This window comes from Lepidochelys kempii, chromosome 7 (assembly GCF_965140285.1).
Source record: "Lepidochelys kempii isolate rLepKem1 chromosome 7, rLepKem1.hap1, whole genome shotgun sequence".
NCBI lineage: Eukaryota > Metazoa > Chordata > Testudines > Cheloniidae > Lepidochelys > Lepidochelys kempii.
This window is the reverse complement of record NC_136386.1, coordinates 117,255,342-117,271,178: the sequence shown is the minus strand read 5'-3', so window position 1 is coordinate 117,271,178 and position 15,837 is coordinate 117,255,342. Positions and strand designations below refer to the sequence as shown.

Here is a 15,837-nt window from a genome sequence, read left to right as displayed (position 1 = left end):
TCATTTCAGATACCAATGAAATATAACCACTTCTGGAGGAGAATGTTAAATAGTTGCAGTATTACACAACACCACTACATAACCGCGTAGAGCAGAAAATGGAGAAATCTATCCATTTGAAGTTACAAAGGAAATTAGGGTCCCGGTCCTACAAACTGACCAAATGGCCAGACTTGAGGCTATCACAGAGCTTTCCTGCTGCACCAGCATTTTCCTTGCATTATGTTTTGTAATGCCAGTTGCCTTCTAAACAAAACAATGTGTTTGCTATATCATTTGGCACAAAGTAATGAATAAAAGCTATATGATGACTCCTAGGGAATGAGAATTTATGACTTGAACCATTAATGTGCTTCGAATAACCACTGTGGCATATGGTCTTGGTTGTGTATCTACTTCTTACAGTAACTTTCAGATAAATGGCATGTAGAGGAAATGCTTCCATTCCCGCCCCCCCCATTTCAGATGCACTAGTATGTTGCCTAACCTCTAATGAAAGTGTAAAGTGTTGTTTGTTTTAAAATATGTCTCTAAATACCTTACTCATGTGTTTTTTTATGAACAGTTTGTGGCTTGGGTTACTAGTTATCTGTGAAAAGATTATTAAACAGGAAAATGCTTAGAGGCTAATAGCTTCCCCCCTCCCCCATTTAAAAACATTAACTCTTATTCTTGTACTAACTTCTCAGTTTATACTTGAAAGTTTCAACCTGTTTGGGTACTAGGGTTGGATTTCCCCCTACTCCTCCTCATATCTTCACAATTCAGTATCTTCCACTTAATCAGAATAAAGAAAAGGAGGACTTGTGGCACCTTAGAGACTAACAAATTTATTTGAGCATAAGCTTTCGTGAGCTACAGCTCACTTCATCGGATGCATTTTATGCTCAAATAAATTTGTTAGTCTCTAAGGTGCCACAAGTCCTCCTTTTCTTTTTTCGGATACAGACTAACACGGCTGCTACTCTGAAACTTAATCAGAATAGCTGTTTTATCAAGACATTGTCTTTGGAATTTATTTAAACTAATATTAACAAATGGTAATAACTGCTGCTTAGTTGGGATGGTACTGTATTAACATAAGTTCTACTTATTGGGTTGTGATGGTTAAACACATTACAGAGGTCTCATTCTCCTCCTTGGTCTCCTAAAGGCTTTGTCTTCACTAGGAAAAAAGCTAACGTGGGGGAGTAAGAACATACTTATGTGGTAGCTAAAACAAGGTAAAATCCTAGTGAAAACAAGTTGGGTTATGGCCTTAATATGTGTCAGCATGTTAAGGTAAAGACTAGTGGGGGAGCCTGGGAGTTACCTTAACCTTCTAACTCATGTGAAAGCTATAACTTGCCTTGTCTCCACTAGGAATTTACCACATTAGCCACACCTCCTTCCTAGTGAAGGTAAGGACTTGTAGCCTGTTCCTGCTCCCGTTGAAGTGAATGGGATTCTTGTGGTTTACTTGGGTGAGTGCAGGATTGACATCATATTAAGTTGTCAAAATAATGATTCAAATGAAGAAATCAAGACGAAATGCAGGGAGTCAAAAATTTCCTCCCATTTTGTTTCACTTTGATTCTCAATATCCTGCCTAGAGCATAGAGGGTGTCCAGTTTTAATTGTGGAAAGCAGTTTTAAACAATCTGCTGTGCTGGCTCAAAGAAGAGGATTCTGTTGAATCACTTCTAAAGTTCGCTTTAGTTTTGTCTTTCTATTTCTAATTACATCTATTTGTACATGTACTTTTCCATCTTAAGTTATATTTTTAACTCTATTACCTTTACATTTGACTCACTACAGACAGTGTGCATAGTGATGCATACTATTATTTATTACATGCCCTTTGTGATATAGGTCAGAGGCCAGCCAGTTCTGGGACTCGTGGTAAATGCTGTACAGATTTATAGTAAATGACTGTGCCTGCCCCCAAAGAGTTTACAATCTAAATGCAGTTGCATGTGTATTTCCCTTATAAATGGTACGGTCACTACCTTGTAACTCTCAAAGTTGTACTCTTTTGGTTCAAATTTGGTATGCTTGCTCTTTAGCAGGAAGGGGTTTCTTTTAAGTTTAATCAAAAACAGTCAAGCCCTTTTTCAATATAAAGTGGTCTGGAAAATGCTTATTGTCTTTGCAGAAAAATACTTTTGAATTTAACAGCCCTACCATATCAATGGAAGTTCATAGAAACTTGAGATTTGGTAGTGATATAAACCCTAGGATGTAGATTTGCCTTTTGTTGGTCTGGGGATGATTTTGCCGGATTATAAAAGCCTATAAATGTTTCATTTATATTCATAGTTACTCTTAATATTTGACATAATTCAGTCTCCCAAAGTTTCTTGGCAGTGTGTATACATATGTATATTAATGCACAAAATATGATGTGTACGGTTGCTCTAGGCATAACATGCCTAACACACAACCACCAAAGCAAAGAAATAATAAAAAATAATTTAAGGCATCTAACATGACACAGTTTATTCCTCCAACCAGACTCTCACTTTACCACTAGAATAACCACCATGCAGCATGAACAATAAACTGCAGTCGTAACTCTGTTCTAGTAGGGATGCCAGCCTTCCAGCATCCCGTATCCCAAACTGCCTGCCACCATAAACAGCCAGATTTCTCCTAGCCTTCTCCTCTGTTTTGCACTATTCTGGAAAATCACACTTACACATACCTGAACGCTGCCTGAGTAAGGTATGTTCTAGTGGTGAATGCTCTCATGGAGCTCCTGGTCTCTGACAAACCAGCAGTTACTTCAGAGGGGACCACGGTCACTTTGAAATTGTTCAGTGGGCTCAGGAGCTTTGCTCAGGAGCCAGCAGAGGATCTTGGTGAAGCTGTTTAACCCATTCAGTAACACATCTCCTAATCTCGTTGAACAGTTTCCCATAGATCCTGGTCTTCAGCAAAACAGCAGTACTGTGTTGAAGAACCTGGTCTCATGGACTGAAACTATTCAGATGATTCAGGAGCACTAGCGAACTCGCTGAATAGTTTCACTAAGCTCCTGGACAACAATGAGCCAACGGTAGCTGCTTCATAGAAGATGTAGGTTGTCGTCATAAATCATAATCTCCCTCAGCTAAGTGTGACACAAACCAAGTTGTGATGTAAAAACCTAATTATTATATAACCCCAGAGAATCCACCAAATTCTCACAATGCACTTTTTTTTTGTAACTCTCTACAGTTTGCGGTTTTTAAATTAATGGGGCTCAAATTTTGAGACTCAGAATGTGAACTTCTGGGAGGCCAATTTGTAATTGACTAGAATGCAAACTAATTAACCAATTTAAAAAAGAAAACTTCAGAAAATGCAAGCTTTACTCAGAGATAAGGGTAGAGATTTGGGGGGCAGATATTCTGTGGGTTTTTTTTTTGTTTTTGTTTCATACAGAGAGCTTGAACTTCTGCTTTAAATGCAAAACTGAACATAAGTTTAAATAGGGTAATGCGTTGGCACTGCCATAACAGGAAAAAAACTCTGTTGAATAATGATATTTTGGTCTAACGAGGTCTTCGATGGTTCTTTCCACAGGGAGGACCTGACCATGTGCCGCTATCTACAGTGGGTGATCCCAGCATAAGCCCAGTCTACCAAAAGGGGGCAGAGGCAGGGGTGGCTCTGCCCTTGATGGGCCTTCTTAAGTTTCTCCAGATAGGTGATCAAAATGAAAGTCACAAACATTAATGTATTCAGGGATACTCCCTCCCTGTGGCTCCAGCAAAGAGGTGGGGACAGTGAGTCTACAGTGCTGCCTATGATTCAGCTCCAACATGGGGGGAGGTGGGGTGGGTTGTGGAAGTTGCTCTGGCTGGGTCTCTGAGTTAGGGTCAGCGTCCATCTTATCCTGGTAGTCCGTTGTATTGTCCTCAGGGTCTGGGTAAAGGTCTCGTGGGTAGGAGTTGGGAGGCAGAGCCAGCTCTACCACGAGGGCCTCTCTGGCACCTTCTGTGTCCAGTGGGATCTATACACCCCATCACACTTGGGATTCTGCTGAATGCACACGTGTTTAATAAAGTAGAATGAAATTTCGGGTTTAATGGGTATTATAGTGGTGCTCAGAGGGTCCAGTCAAGATTGAAGGCTCCATTGTGTTAGATGCTATACAAACCTTGTAGAGCTTACAGTCAATCAAAACCATGCTACACAGTTCTAGAAGCAGATGTGGTTCTTTGGGATTTCATATAGCAAGAATCCTCAAATGCATCTTTTGACTTGAGTATATACACACACAGAGAGACAACGTTCTTCAAGTGATTTAAAATCTGTTATTTTCCTAAATCTTGCAGGATGGAATTCAGAAAGTTCACTGTCTACAATATTTGCCTATCTAACTGCCAAAGATATACTCTCCAAAGGTGACTCTAAAATAAAATTATCATACAGAAATTCATGCTGTCTTCTATTCTCCATTATGTAATCTCTGTCCCCATCAAAAATTTAAAATGATTTTTAGGGTATGAAAGAATATATCTTTTCTATTTGATGGATATTATGGTGAATACAAGTTAGAATTCTTGCTGGCCTGCTGATGGTACGGATTGGATTGAATATTTAAAATTTGTTGTTAGTCTTTTATACTTGATTCATGGCTGGCTTGGCATTCAAAGAAGGTATTCATATTCTATGTTAAATATCTTTAAAAGACTTAAAGAGCACAGTTAAAATACTTTGCAGATCTCTCCAAATATGTGCTTAGTTAGAACAAAGAAAATTCAGTTTCTAAGACTGAAGGCCAAATGTCCAAAGTACATCATTCTAGTAAAATTTTTATTATTTTTTTTGTAATAAAAAAGGACAGTTAACTCGAGCAACTGATTACAAAAAACTATATCCAGATGTCATGTGTTTTTTTCTGCAATAATAGGCAGTGCTGTGCTTTGAAAAACAATTGGTAAGAGACAGGCCAAAGTACGCCTATAGCCAGCAAAACACGTTTTATGAGTTTTTTCTGATCAACATAGTCAAACATCAAATAATAAACTAAACATTTGAGGGAGGGGAGCAGGGAGGAATCAGCAAGTATGTCAGTTTTTTATTTTGTTTTTGAAAATCGTAACTTCATTTATATTGTCTTCAGTGCCTTCATGTTGCTGGGCTCCAGATAACATGATGAAGGGATACCTTTTGAAATAAGACATGCTATTTAGATCCCAAATAAAAGCTTCCTGGTGAGGTTTTGCAGGATGTGGGGGTTTTGTTGTGTATTTAAATAGTGTTCTATGATGTTGTGTACCTGAACACAGCAATATAGTGCTAGCATGAGAGAACCATGAATCAAAACTGACTAGAAATAATATTTGAAACTAAACAGTGTAGCTTTCTTGTCCAAGCAGAATGAAGTGCAAATTATAAACAGCATAAAGTAAATTCAGTTTTTTTAAAAGTCTAATGTTTTGGTGTTAACACTATTCAGATCTAAGATTCTTCCTGTATCCTTAAACAGGTGGCATAGTGGGAACGTGGATTCAATTTTTACATCCATTATCTTCTGAGCCAACATACTTGAAAAAACTGAAATATTTGATTCTGTTCTTCTCTTTCCGCTTAATATTGACATTTTTGTTGTGCTTTGCTTAAAGCTATGGTACTACTATAAATATTGGTCTGCTACTAATTAAAGTAATTTAATCACTAGGGGAAGTTAAATTCATTGTGTCAGGTAATATCTGATCTAGCTCATAAGAGAAAATATAGCCTGCAGCTTTGCATATATGTGTTATGACACCATTTTTTTTCCAAAACGGACAATACTCGTTGCTGTAAGTCTGTAGTACTACTTACACAATAATCCACCTTTGTAATATAAATCTAATGTTGCCATTCCTGGGAGTAAAATTGAATTTCACCGACTCCCATCTCTACCTGTGCCAACAAAGGTTTTGTTTAAGTATACATGCAAACAATAAGGCTCTTTCATACAAGGTGACCTTTGATATATTTTGCCTTGAGATATCACTGGGACATGTTGTAAAGATTTTAGTTACAGCCCCCAATTAACTATACCATGCCAGTGGTTAGCTGTCAAAACTTGTTTGAAGATGACAGTAAAATGTTTTATTTGCCTATTAAGGTTATGTAGAGGTCATTTGTTACTATTTTTTTCTCCCTATAAGTATACACGCAGCTCCCATTGATGCTAATGGTTATAACATGAAATATACCTGACCAGGTTCATAATTACAGAAAATACATTGGTTCAAAGTACAGAACTGGCAGGTGCAATATTTGTATATCTATCTTTTTAGACTGATCTGCTTATTGATTAACGTGGGGAAATGTGTATGATGCCTATATTTTAAATGAAAAGCTGTCAAGGGTGACGTAGCACAAAATGCAACCCTTCCATTCCCATCTCTAACTCCCTTTCCTTTCCCCTGTTGTCCCCCAGTAAAAGAAACTAAACATAAGCCTATTTTTTGTTCCAGAAACTTATTTGCTCTCAGGAACAGAATGGGCAAAGATAAACTTGCAAATGAGATCCACAATGTCAATAAATCGCAGGTTTTTTTTTTTTTTTTAAGTTGCCCATTTTAATGCTGGAATTTCAGCAGTGCTAAAGCCCTTCGTCGAAAGGGCTGTTAAAGGTTTTTGTATCCTCATTGGAGACGGAAAGGTTTATTTTAAAAAATATTGGTTCTACCAATCTTGAGACTATACCTCTGAAGTTGCTACCATAAGTCCCCATCCTGAAATCAGATACACACAGGCACAAGGGTCTACCTGCATAGATAAGATTGTAGGACTGGGATCATAGTTTGTGAGTATAAGAATGTAAAGAGATCAGTTGCTTAACTGTAATAAAGATTGAGTCCTTTGTGAAACCCAGCCAAAATATGGAAAGAGTCATTGCTGCATGTAGTTTGGTAGATTTTTCAGGTAAGAAGGGCTTCCAAAAATGGAAAGGCCTGGCCACTTATATGAGGCTTTGAGATGTAATATGGCAGCTGTTTGGTTAAAGTTGTTCTTGGTACAGGACGCTGACAGAAAAGCTGTTTCGGTGGTGGTAGAAGCAGTTTTTGGTGGGTCCATATGGATAAAAGATCTCCCTCCCCCTCAGTGCAGAGGCGGTTTGTTTGATTTCCCCATAGCTTGAAAATGGAGCATGGTGGAAGGCTTATCAGAGTAGTTACTTTGGGACAAATGTGACACTGGTGAATCTATGAAGGTTTGCGATTACTAGAGGAAAATCCACAAGGAGATGCATGGCAGCTTTCAGGAGGCTGAAAGAGAGATGGCACTTTCTTGCAGAGTTTGAAAAGCCAATTCTGCTCTCTGAGTTTGTCAGAGTTTGGAGAGTTCATTCCTTTGGAGCACTGGGAATTTAAGGGGAAAGTGTGAGAAAAGTTTTGGTTCTCCTCCCAAATACCAGGACTGTCTGGGCAAGAGGATATTCAGGGACTGAAGAACCTATATGTATTGGCACCAATGTGGGTGGAAGATAAGGAGTGGTAAAGCTGCCATTTCTGTAGTAGTAAGTGTTAGAGCATGTGTAGTGGCTTTACTCCAGTCCTTTAGCGGTTTTATCTTTTAATGGTTGGGGTTTTTTTTTTTGTTTTTTTTTAAGTTTTCTATATTTCTAAAGGACTTGAACCAGGAATAGGATCTGAAATATATTTTGCGTATTCTGGAAAATGTTTGGTTTACTTGTGGTCCTCCGCGGCCCCACCCCACCCCTTCCCCTCATTGGAGAGTGAAGTTTCTTCTATAGAAGAGGAGCTACAGTAAACTTTCTCTGGGGTAAGAACACCATCCTCAGTGAAGAAGTCCATCAAAATTTTTGTAACTGTTCCATTCGTTCAAGTCTGTCTGTACAGGATCTCCCCTCATCCTGGTTAGTATGAGGGCAGGTAATAGCACCAGAAAGTGCCAGTAAAAAAATCGGTCCCTTCTTACTATGAAATACTGTAGAATTGAAGTGTGTTCGTTATTATCAAAACTGTATAGCTTGTTAATGATCCTGTGTTTCTTGAAAATTCTCCCTGAGTAGATGGCAGAATCAGACCCATATCTGACTGTTACTTTGCATGCTTGATATCTTCATTTGTGTGTTTGCCTTGAAATTTTGTGTCTGGTTACAGCCTGCTGACATTTGCTGCAATGACACTTCAGAATACATTTGTGTTTGGAGATGATGGTGAGAGATATTGAGCTATAGCATGAGGATGAGCAGATTAATAGCTTGCATTAGAACTCCATCAGACACTTCAAACTGTACGGGAGTTAAATTGACATGAAGTCATAAATATACATTTTCAGAATCCAGCTACAGCTGAAATACAAGACAAGTTTGATGTACATGAGTAGAAATTTTTTGCTGGGGTTATTTTTGGAGATGCAGACATAAAATACGAGACTCAAATGGCATATGAATGCATATACCAAAGTGTGATACGTTGTCTTTTGTCTGCATTATCCACATAATTGAAATCTTTCTTCTACAGCCCAAAGGGAAATCCATAGTGTAACTTCTTGGAAATAGCAGCAAAGAGTCCTGTGGCACCTTATAGACTAACAGATGTATTGGAGCATAAGCTTTCATGGGTGAATACCCACTTCGTCGGATGCATATAGTGGAAATTTCCAAAGGCAGGTATATTTATATATTGCATATTTATACCTGCCTCTGGAAATTTCTCCTCCCTCCCCGCACCTCCTGATCAGCTGTTTCATGGCATGCAGGAGGCTCTGGGGTGGGATGCGGGAAGAGCAAGGGCACTGCAGGCTCAGGGAAGGGGGCGGGAAGGGTGGAGTGGGGGCACTCGATCCACTCTTCTACAGAAAATTCACCAGCCTCCAGGTTGGGAAGTATCATTGTACTTAAACCAAATGTTTCAATAAGTTAAAGCTATTTTGCTGTAACAGTAAGTTGACGTCAAAGAGTTGACAAATTTCTGTTTATTAAAAAATGTTCCTCATATATTTGCACCAAGAGATGTTCTTCACGTTGTGCTCCTTATTCCTGCATGTATGAACACTCAAACCTGCCATCTCCCCTATGATAAATGGGGCAAGAGGAAGAGCAAGAGAGTCACATGTGCACGTGCACCAAAAAAAAAAAAACCACTGAGCCAACAAGATAGCTACATGCCTTATTGAGCAACCATTTGATAGTCTGTAGTAGAGACAAATAGCAAAGCAAGCAGATATATGCTAGGCCAGAGGTGGCCAACCTGTGGCTCTGGAGCCACATGCGGCTCTTCAGAGGTTAATATGTGGCTCCTTGTCTAGGCACCGACTCCAGGGTTAGAGCTACAGGCGCCAATTTTCCAATGTGCCGGGGGGGTGCTCACTGCTCAACCCCTGGCTCTGCCACAGGCCCTGCCTTTGTTGCATCTAGGAAGCTCAGTGAGTCTTTGTCCACTGTGTAAAATGTATTCTGCAACATCTAGATAAAAATAATTTCTCTACTTTTTCCTTTGGTCTTAGGAATGGATGTGTAGTTCTTATTTATATAAAATTGGTTTAAAACAATGAAATGAGGTAAATTAGTACGCGTAACATTGTTGAAGACAGTGCTTTCCTATAATGTTAGTCTGATATCTCACTTAGCTTGAGATGTATATTCGTTAGGTATTAGCATTTTGTCAGTAATGTTTTTTGTGTGAGTTCAGGAATCTGCTTCAGAGTAGCATACAACCAAAACTACTAATGGCATGTATGCTTCTGAAAGTAGTGAAAATCTCTCTTCTCTTCCCACCCAGACACTGATCCAAATAAAAGGAATAGAGGCTGGTAAATTTGGATTCTCCTGTTGTTTAACACAACTTCTAGAGATGACAGAAAGCTGTTAATTGTTTACTTTCCCCAAGTTAGGTCAGTTAGTCTCTGTGTATGTGGCAAATGACACTCCCAATATTTATACTGTATGTATTATCTGCCCTATAAATAGACCTTCACATCCTTCCCATTCCCCCCAGATTTCCAATGCCTCCTTTCTAAAGTGGGAACCCCTTCAAGAAGGGTGTGGTGATCATCTTGCAGGCATGAGGTGTGAATATTTTTTTATTGCTCCTTGTGAATTCATTGCATATGAAAAGTCCTGGAATATCAGTCCTAGAGACTTGCAATCCTTTATCTGCAGAACAGATAGAACATGGACAATGGCTTACCACTCATCAGCAATATACCTCAATTTTATTTCTGAAGAGACCATCATAGGGTGGGGTAAAGTAATTCAGTATGCATGCTCATTCATTCCTTGCCATAGCTACCAAGTACCAATATTGGTGTGATACAGACACTAGTGTCCTAGGAATTGGATTTGAAATTAGCTACCTTAAATTGCATATGTTGGTTTGTCTGAATGATGGTAATGACATTGTCCATTTCTGACTACACATGGATTTGAACTAGTGACCCTAGAAGTGAAAATGTCATGTAAATTTCTTAATAATTCTGTGTCATCCTCTCTCCTCCTGAGACAGTGGTTTTATTTGCTGTCCCAATGAGAATTTAGCAGAGTTTCTAGCCATATACTTGTAGCCTGTGTAATTCACTATTCACATTTCTAAAGCAAAAGACAGATATTAGGAGTGTGAATATCTGCCACCAGTGCAGACAGTGGGTTTGCTGTTCTCACATGGTAGGTATTTAGAGATATTAATAATTCATAGATTGTAAAGCCAGAAGGAACAACTGTGATAATCTTATATGACCTTGTAGCAGGGTGGTCACCTGCTCCAGCCTTAAAGGGCTTAAAACAGTCCAGGAGAGGGCTGTGGCTGGGAGCAAGCAGTTCCCAGGCTGATTCGGGGAAGCAGACTCAGCTGTGGCCATGCTCCAATCAGGGCTCAGTTGGCCCTTATAACAGGGCAGTGGGCCAGGAGCAGACACTCTCACTCTCTGCCTTTAGAGGGAGAAGGGCCTGGCTGCTGGGGAGTCTACCAGAGTACCTGAGGTGCAGCAGGACTGGAGGAAGGTCAGAGGAGCAGGGGAGCTCCGGCCTGGAAACCCCCCAGGCTGCAGGCCTAGTGGAAGGCCAAATAGGTAATGGGGTTGCAGAGGGCAGCCCAAGGGGTAGGCAGAGGCAGCAGGTCCAAACCCCCTTTGGCTCTGATGATTGGCTTATACACTGCAGTCCGCCCCAGTGTGCAGGGGCTCAATGGTGACTGGCAGTAGCCAAAGACTGAGGCGAGGTGGGGCTAGTGGGTGGGGGCTCCCTGGGGAGGGGAGATCCAGAGACTGGTGGGGGTATTGCCAGGGAGCAGCACCCTGGGTAAAAGGGGCACCGGGGTCCAGGAGGGATACAGGGGCCAGCGGCAAGCAGGACACCGGCCTGCAGAGGGCAATCCGGAGGCTGGGAGAGCTAATTCCCTGAGACCAGTCGGAGGCGCTGCAGGGGTGAGTCTCACGCCGCTACAGACCTCCTATATTACAGACCATAGAACTTCCCTGAATTAATTTCCATTTGAAATGGAGCATATCTTGTACTTAGCACCCAGATATCTTTCTTCTTTCCATATCTCCTCCAGCAGAAGGGCTTCCTTAGTTGGAAGAAAAAAATGATCTACTTCAGGTTAAGGTAGATCCTCTGCCCTAGAATGCGTTTGGATCAACATGGGGCTTATAAAGGGAAAAAAGCAGAGGAGGAAAGGGAGAAAATGCTCCTCATGTTTCTCTAACTGCCTCTTTTCATCGTGAGCCCTTTCTGCTCTGTGTCCAGTATCGGTATTTATCACGCTTGTCTGGGTCTTCTCCAGTCAAACTACAAAAGCAGCTGCAACTGGCCACAGTGAGAGTGGTATGTTTTTATATAGAGCAGTATAAACAAGTCATTGTCTGTACTGACTTTGCTAGTTCTTTTTATGTAGCCTACTGGAAAACTAAGCAAATATCTAGATAAATTGATGTACTCTCCTGAAGACCTCTGCATACTGTGGTTGAGAACCACTGACCTAGAAGGTTCCTAAATCTTCATTTATAAGTCCCTTTTGTTTCTGGAATATCCAACACCAGATCAAAAGTAAAAACTGAAAGGCGCTGATTAATTTTAATTTTCGCCTCATGTCAGCAGAAAGCTCTTGACTAATAGAATCAAAATATTGGTAATTATGGAAAATAGGCTTTATAAATGTGATAGCTAAAGGACTTTTTTGTCAAAGTAAGGATGGCAATGGTGTTTGCTTTCAAAATTACATTCAACAAAAATTAATATGCTGTCAAAGAGCTAGTCTCTGAAACCTGCTGCTGAGGTGTCAATTTCTGATTGTGTTTCAGGGTCTCCAGAAGTTTCACTGTGTTGTATTATTTAGTTAGACTATACAGTCTTCAGTATAGTTACTTAAGGAATATTACCAAAATAATACTGGTTCAGTCAAACAAAAGATGCTTTAGTTAAATAGACTATGGCTGTGTCTTAAAAATAACAGCCTTGTCTGTGTCAGCACATTTTACAGCTTTGAACAATCTGCTACTGACTTCTAAAGGCAAGAGCTTCTGAAAATTGTTTTGTTTTGTCACATGTATTACCTACGGTAAGCATGAACTTGTTTTCTGTTGGTAAGCATTTGGCACTAGTTGAATCAAAAAGGCAGATTTTGAAAATTGACACTGTTGACCCACAGTAGCTGAAATATGCCAAGAACTTGACTAGATTGTTATAGATGTGGCCTAAAAGAAAACAAGGAAATGCCAAATTATAAACTTAATATAGTGACTTAATACACTTTTGTTTACATGTTGCCTTTTTTACATTAAATGAAAAAAGTTGATTTAATAGTCATTTTCTTTATGGCTAGGTATAAGAATTACTTGCATTCTTGAAAGCATAATACTGAGAGGAAGAGAGCATAATAAAATACAAGTTAAAAAGCAAATTTATTGCATGTTAACTAGCTAATTAACTTTAACACAGTGAGCCACAGTTGACTTACTTTTATAAAGTGAGATAAGCTGAAATACCTTTCTAAAACAGAATTGTTGCCTTTTAAGCAATTGGTAGTGGTGGAATGTTGCTTTGTACAAAGATACTGTAGATCTATAACCATCAAATTCCTTTAAACTACAATTGACAATATTTTATTCATCTTGCATGCTAGAGGACTTCAATTTTTGAAGGTGTTTCACTGGTGTTTCATAAGCAAGAAGAAGACAAATAGAGGAGTAAAAAGAAAAGGAATACTTGTGGCACCTTAGAGACTAACAAATTTATTTGAGCATAAGCTCATCAGATGAAGTGAGCTGTAGCTCACAAAAGCTTATGCTCAAATACATTTGTTAGCCTCTAAGGTGCCACAAGTACTCCTTTTCTTTTTGCGGATACAGGCTAACATGGCTACTACTCTGAAATAGAGGAGTGTTTTATCATTTTACACAAAGAAGACTATTTTCCTTTTTGAGATCTGTTTTCTTTGCTAAAATACTCCTTTTTGTGTATAACTGGATGGAAACAAGCTATAAACTTTTTAGATGGCAGTCACTGCCATTGTTTGCAACTAAAAGTTCATTCTTGAAGTCTGGACACTCTACTAAGACAGGTTTCAGAGTAACAGCCGTGTTAGTCTGTATTCGCAAAAAGAAAAGGAGTACTTGTGGCACCTTAGAGACTAACCAATTTATTTGAGCTTTGGTTACTAGACTGAATGTAGCCATGGGAATGTTGATAGAGCCAAGTTTTAGGGTGGAAGTTCCATTTGCAACGGAAGGTCACCCAGTCAAATAGTACAGCTCTCTCCAATAAATATGAGAAACACACATACTTTGTATCAAATTAGTAAAATATATAGATAGAAAGTTGTGTGAAACAGGAGGCCACCATTAGCAGAAAGCCTGCCAAACAGTCAGTGGGTCCACTGGATGATTGAGGCACTAAAGGGGCGCTCGAGGAGGACAAGGCCATTGTGGGAAACTAAATTTTTTTTTGATTGGTTTTCACTGCAGAGAATGTGGAGGAGATCCCCACACCTGAGCTATGCTTTTTAGGTGTCACAGCTGAACTGTCCCAGACTGAGGTACCAATAGAGTAGGTTCTGGAACAAATTGATGAACAGTAATAAATCATCAGGATCAGGTGGTGGTCACCCAAGAGTTCTGAAGGAACTCTAATATGAAATTGCACAACTGTTGTGTAACCTGTCATTTAAATTTGCCTCTGTACCAGGTGACTAGAAGATAGTTAACGTAATGCCAATTTTAAAAAAAGGCTCCAGAAGCAATCCTGGTAGTTACAGGATAGTAAGCCTAACTTGAGTTTCAGGCAAATTGGTAGAAACTATAGTAAAAATAGAATTATCAGACAGATAGATGAACACAATATGTTGGAAGAGTCAACATGGTTTTTGTAAAGGAAAATCGTACCTCCCCAATCTATCAGAATTCTTTGAGGGAGTATGTGTGGGCTTTCAGAGAGCCTTTGACAAGGTCCTTCACCAAAGGCTCTTAAGCAAAATAAGGAGTCATGAGATAAGAGGGAAGGTCCTCTCATGGATCAGTAACGAATTAAAAGATAGGAAATCCAGGGTAGGAATGAATGGTTAGTTTTGATAATAGAGAGAGGTAAATATCAGGGTTCCGAAGGATCTGAATGCTACTTATTTGTAATACAACATGGGAAATCCAGAACTGACTAATATTTTCCATGTTGAACATAAACAAACCACTTTCAACTTAAGTAACCAAGAAATGTTGAATGTTCACAACTCTAATATTTGCCACACATTAATGATTATCTGGCTTCTTTGCCACTCTGTAAGTGGATTCACATTTATTTGATCTTATGTCTTTTTGTTTGGTATTTTTCTCTCCTTTTATTCTCTGTTGCTTTCCACGGTCTTCCCCCACCCTACTGCTCTTCTTGACGGTGGCTATAGTACAGACACAATGTAAATAGCGAAGCTGCCTGAGCTGCTGGGTTTTTTTATGGCCATATGTTTATCTTTCTACTAGGGTGTGGGTGGTGGTAGACGGAGGGGAACGATAGATAACAAATTTTCTCTAGGCATACTTAGTGTACTGTTTAAAATATTTTATTTTAAATATTTATAAATAACTCTTCTGCATGAAAATTATTTTCTTTTTAAATTACATTTTGATATCTGTGTAATGGTACTGTTAAAGGGGTGACTGGCCCCTTTAAGGGGAATCAGGGCCCAATTTGTCTTCTCAAGGCCCACCTGGGGGTAACTGGCAGCCCAGGTGGCTGTTCAATGGTTAATTGGTAAACAATTAAGAAAAAGATTACCTATCTTAACCAACCCTAAGATACTTTCAGGGAGAAGGTGTTTCTAGAGAAAAGGCTCTTACAGAGGGGAGGTGTGAGTGCCTTAGGGCAGTGGTCTGCAAACTTCTGATGTCAGAAGTACCCTTCTTACCTGTAATGTAATCTGTCCGCAACCTTGGATTTGTTTTTTCAAATTGTCATACTTAACTGGTATTTATTTATGATCTTCTTGCTTTGTTCCTGAAATTTTGGGTTTACATTTCACATTTTTATATCAAGCAGTAGTGTATTAAGGTCACTACTACGGAGTAGCTTTTTATTATCAAAAGTAGTTTTTCTTCTTGCCCAATGCAAATAGAATGTTTGGCTGCTGTTGGACTTTCCAGTAGTTTATTTTTAGCCATTCATTGACTTTGCTTTAAGTGTAGATTAAAACTGAAAGCAGTGCGAGTGCCTGCAGTAAATTATTGGGAAAGTCCAGTGGTAGCCAAATCTAGTATTACTCCCGTCAACTTATGTGGCATCATTGTATCATGTCTTTGATGCTTGTTCATTATACTCTAATTTCCATCTTACTTGGGAAGTCTCCCATGTAGATGCCCTAGGAGCAGTAAATTCAGCAGAGGGCATTCAACTACAGTAATACCTCAGTTACGAACACCTTC

General features: G+C 39.3%; 1 protein-coding gene across 14 annotated transcripts in view; it reads left to right on the top strand.

The window, feature by feature from the left end:
• Positions 1–15,837, top strand: part of ADD3 (adducin 3) — a 189,636-nt gene that overhangs the window by 9,893 nt on the left and 163,906 nt on the right. For 3 of the 14 annotated variants that reach the window (XM_073354415.2, XM_073354414.2, XM_073354413.1), the window contains one exon: positions 4,302–4,370. The exons of 9 other annotated variants lie outside the window; for them this stretch is intronic. The gene's annotated coding sequence lies outside the window, so the exon portion shown is untranslated. Of the gene's footprint in view, positions 1–4,301; positions 4,371–10,711; positions 11,002–15,837 lie in introns of those variants that run through there. 2 more of the 14 variants (XM_073354416.2, XM_073354417.2) reach the window with 1 other exon arrangement.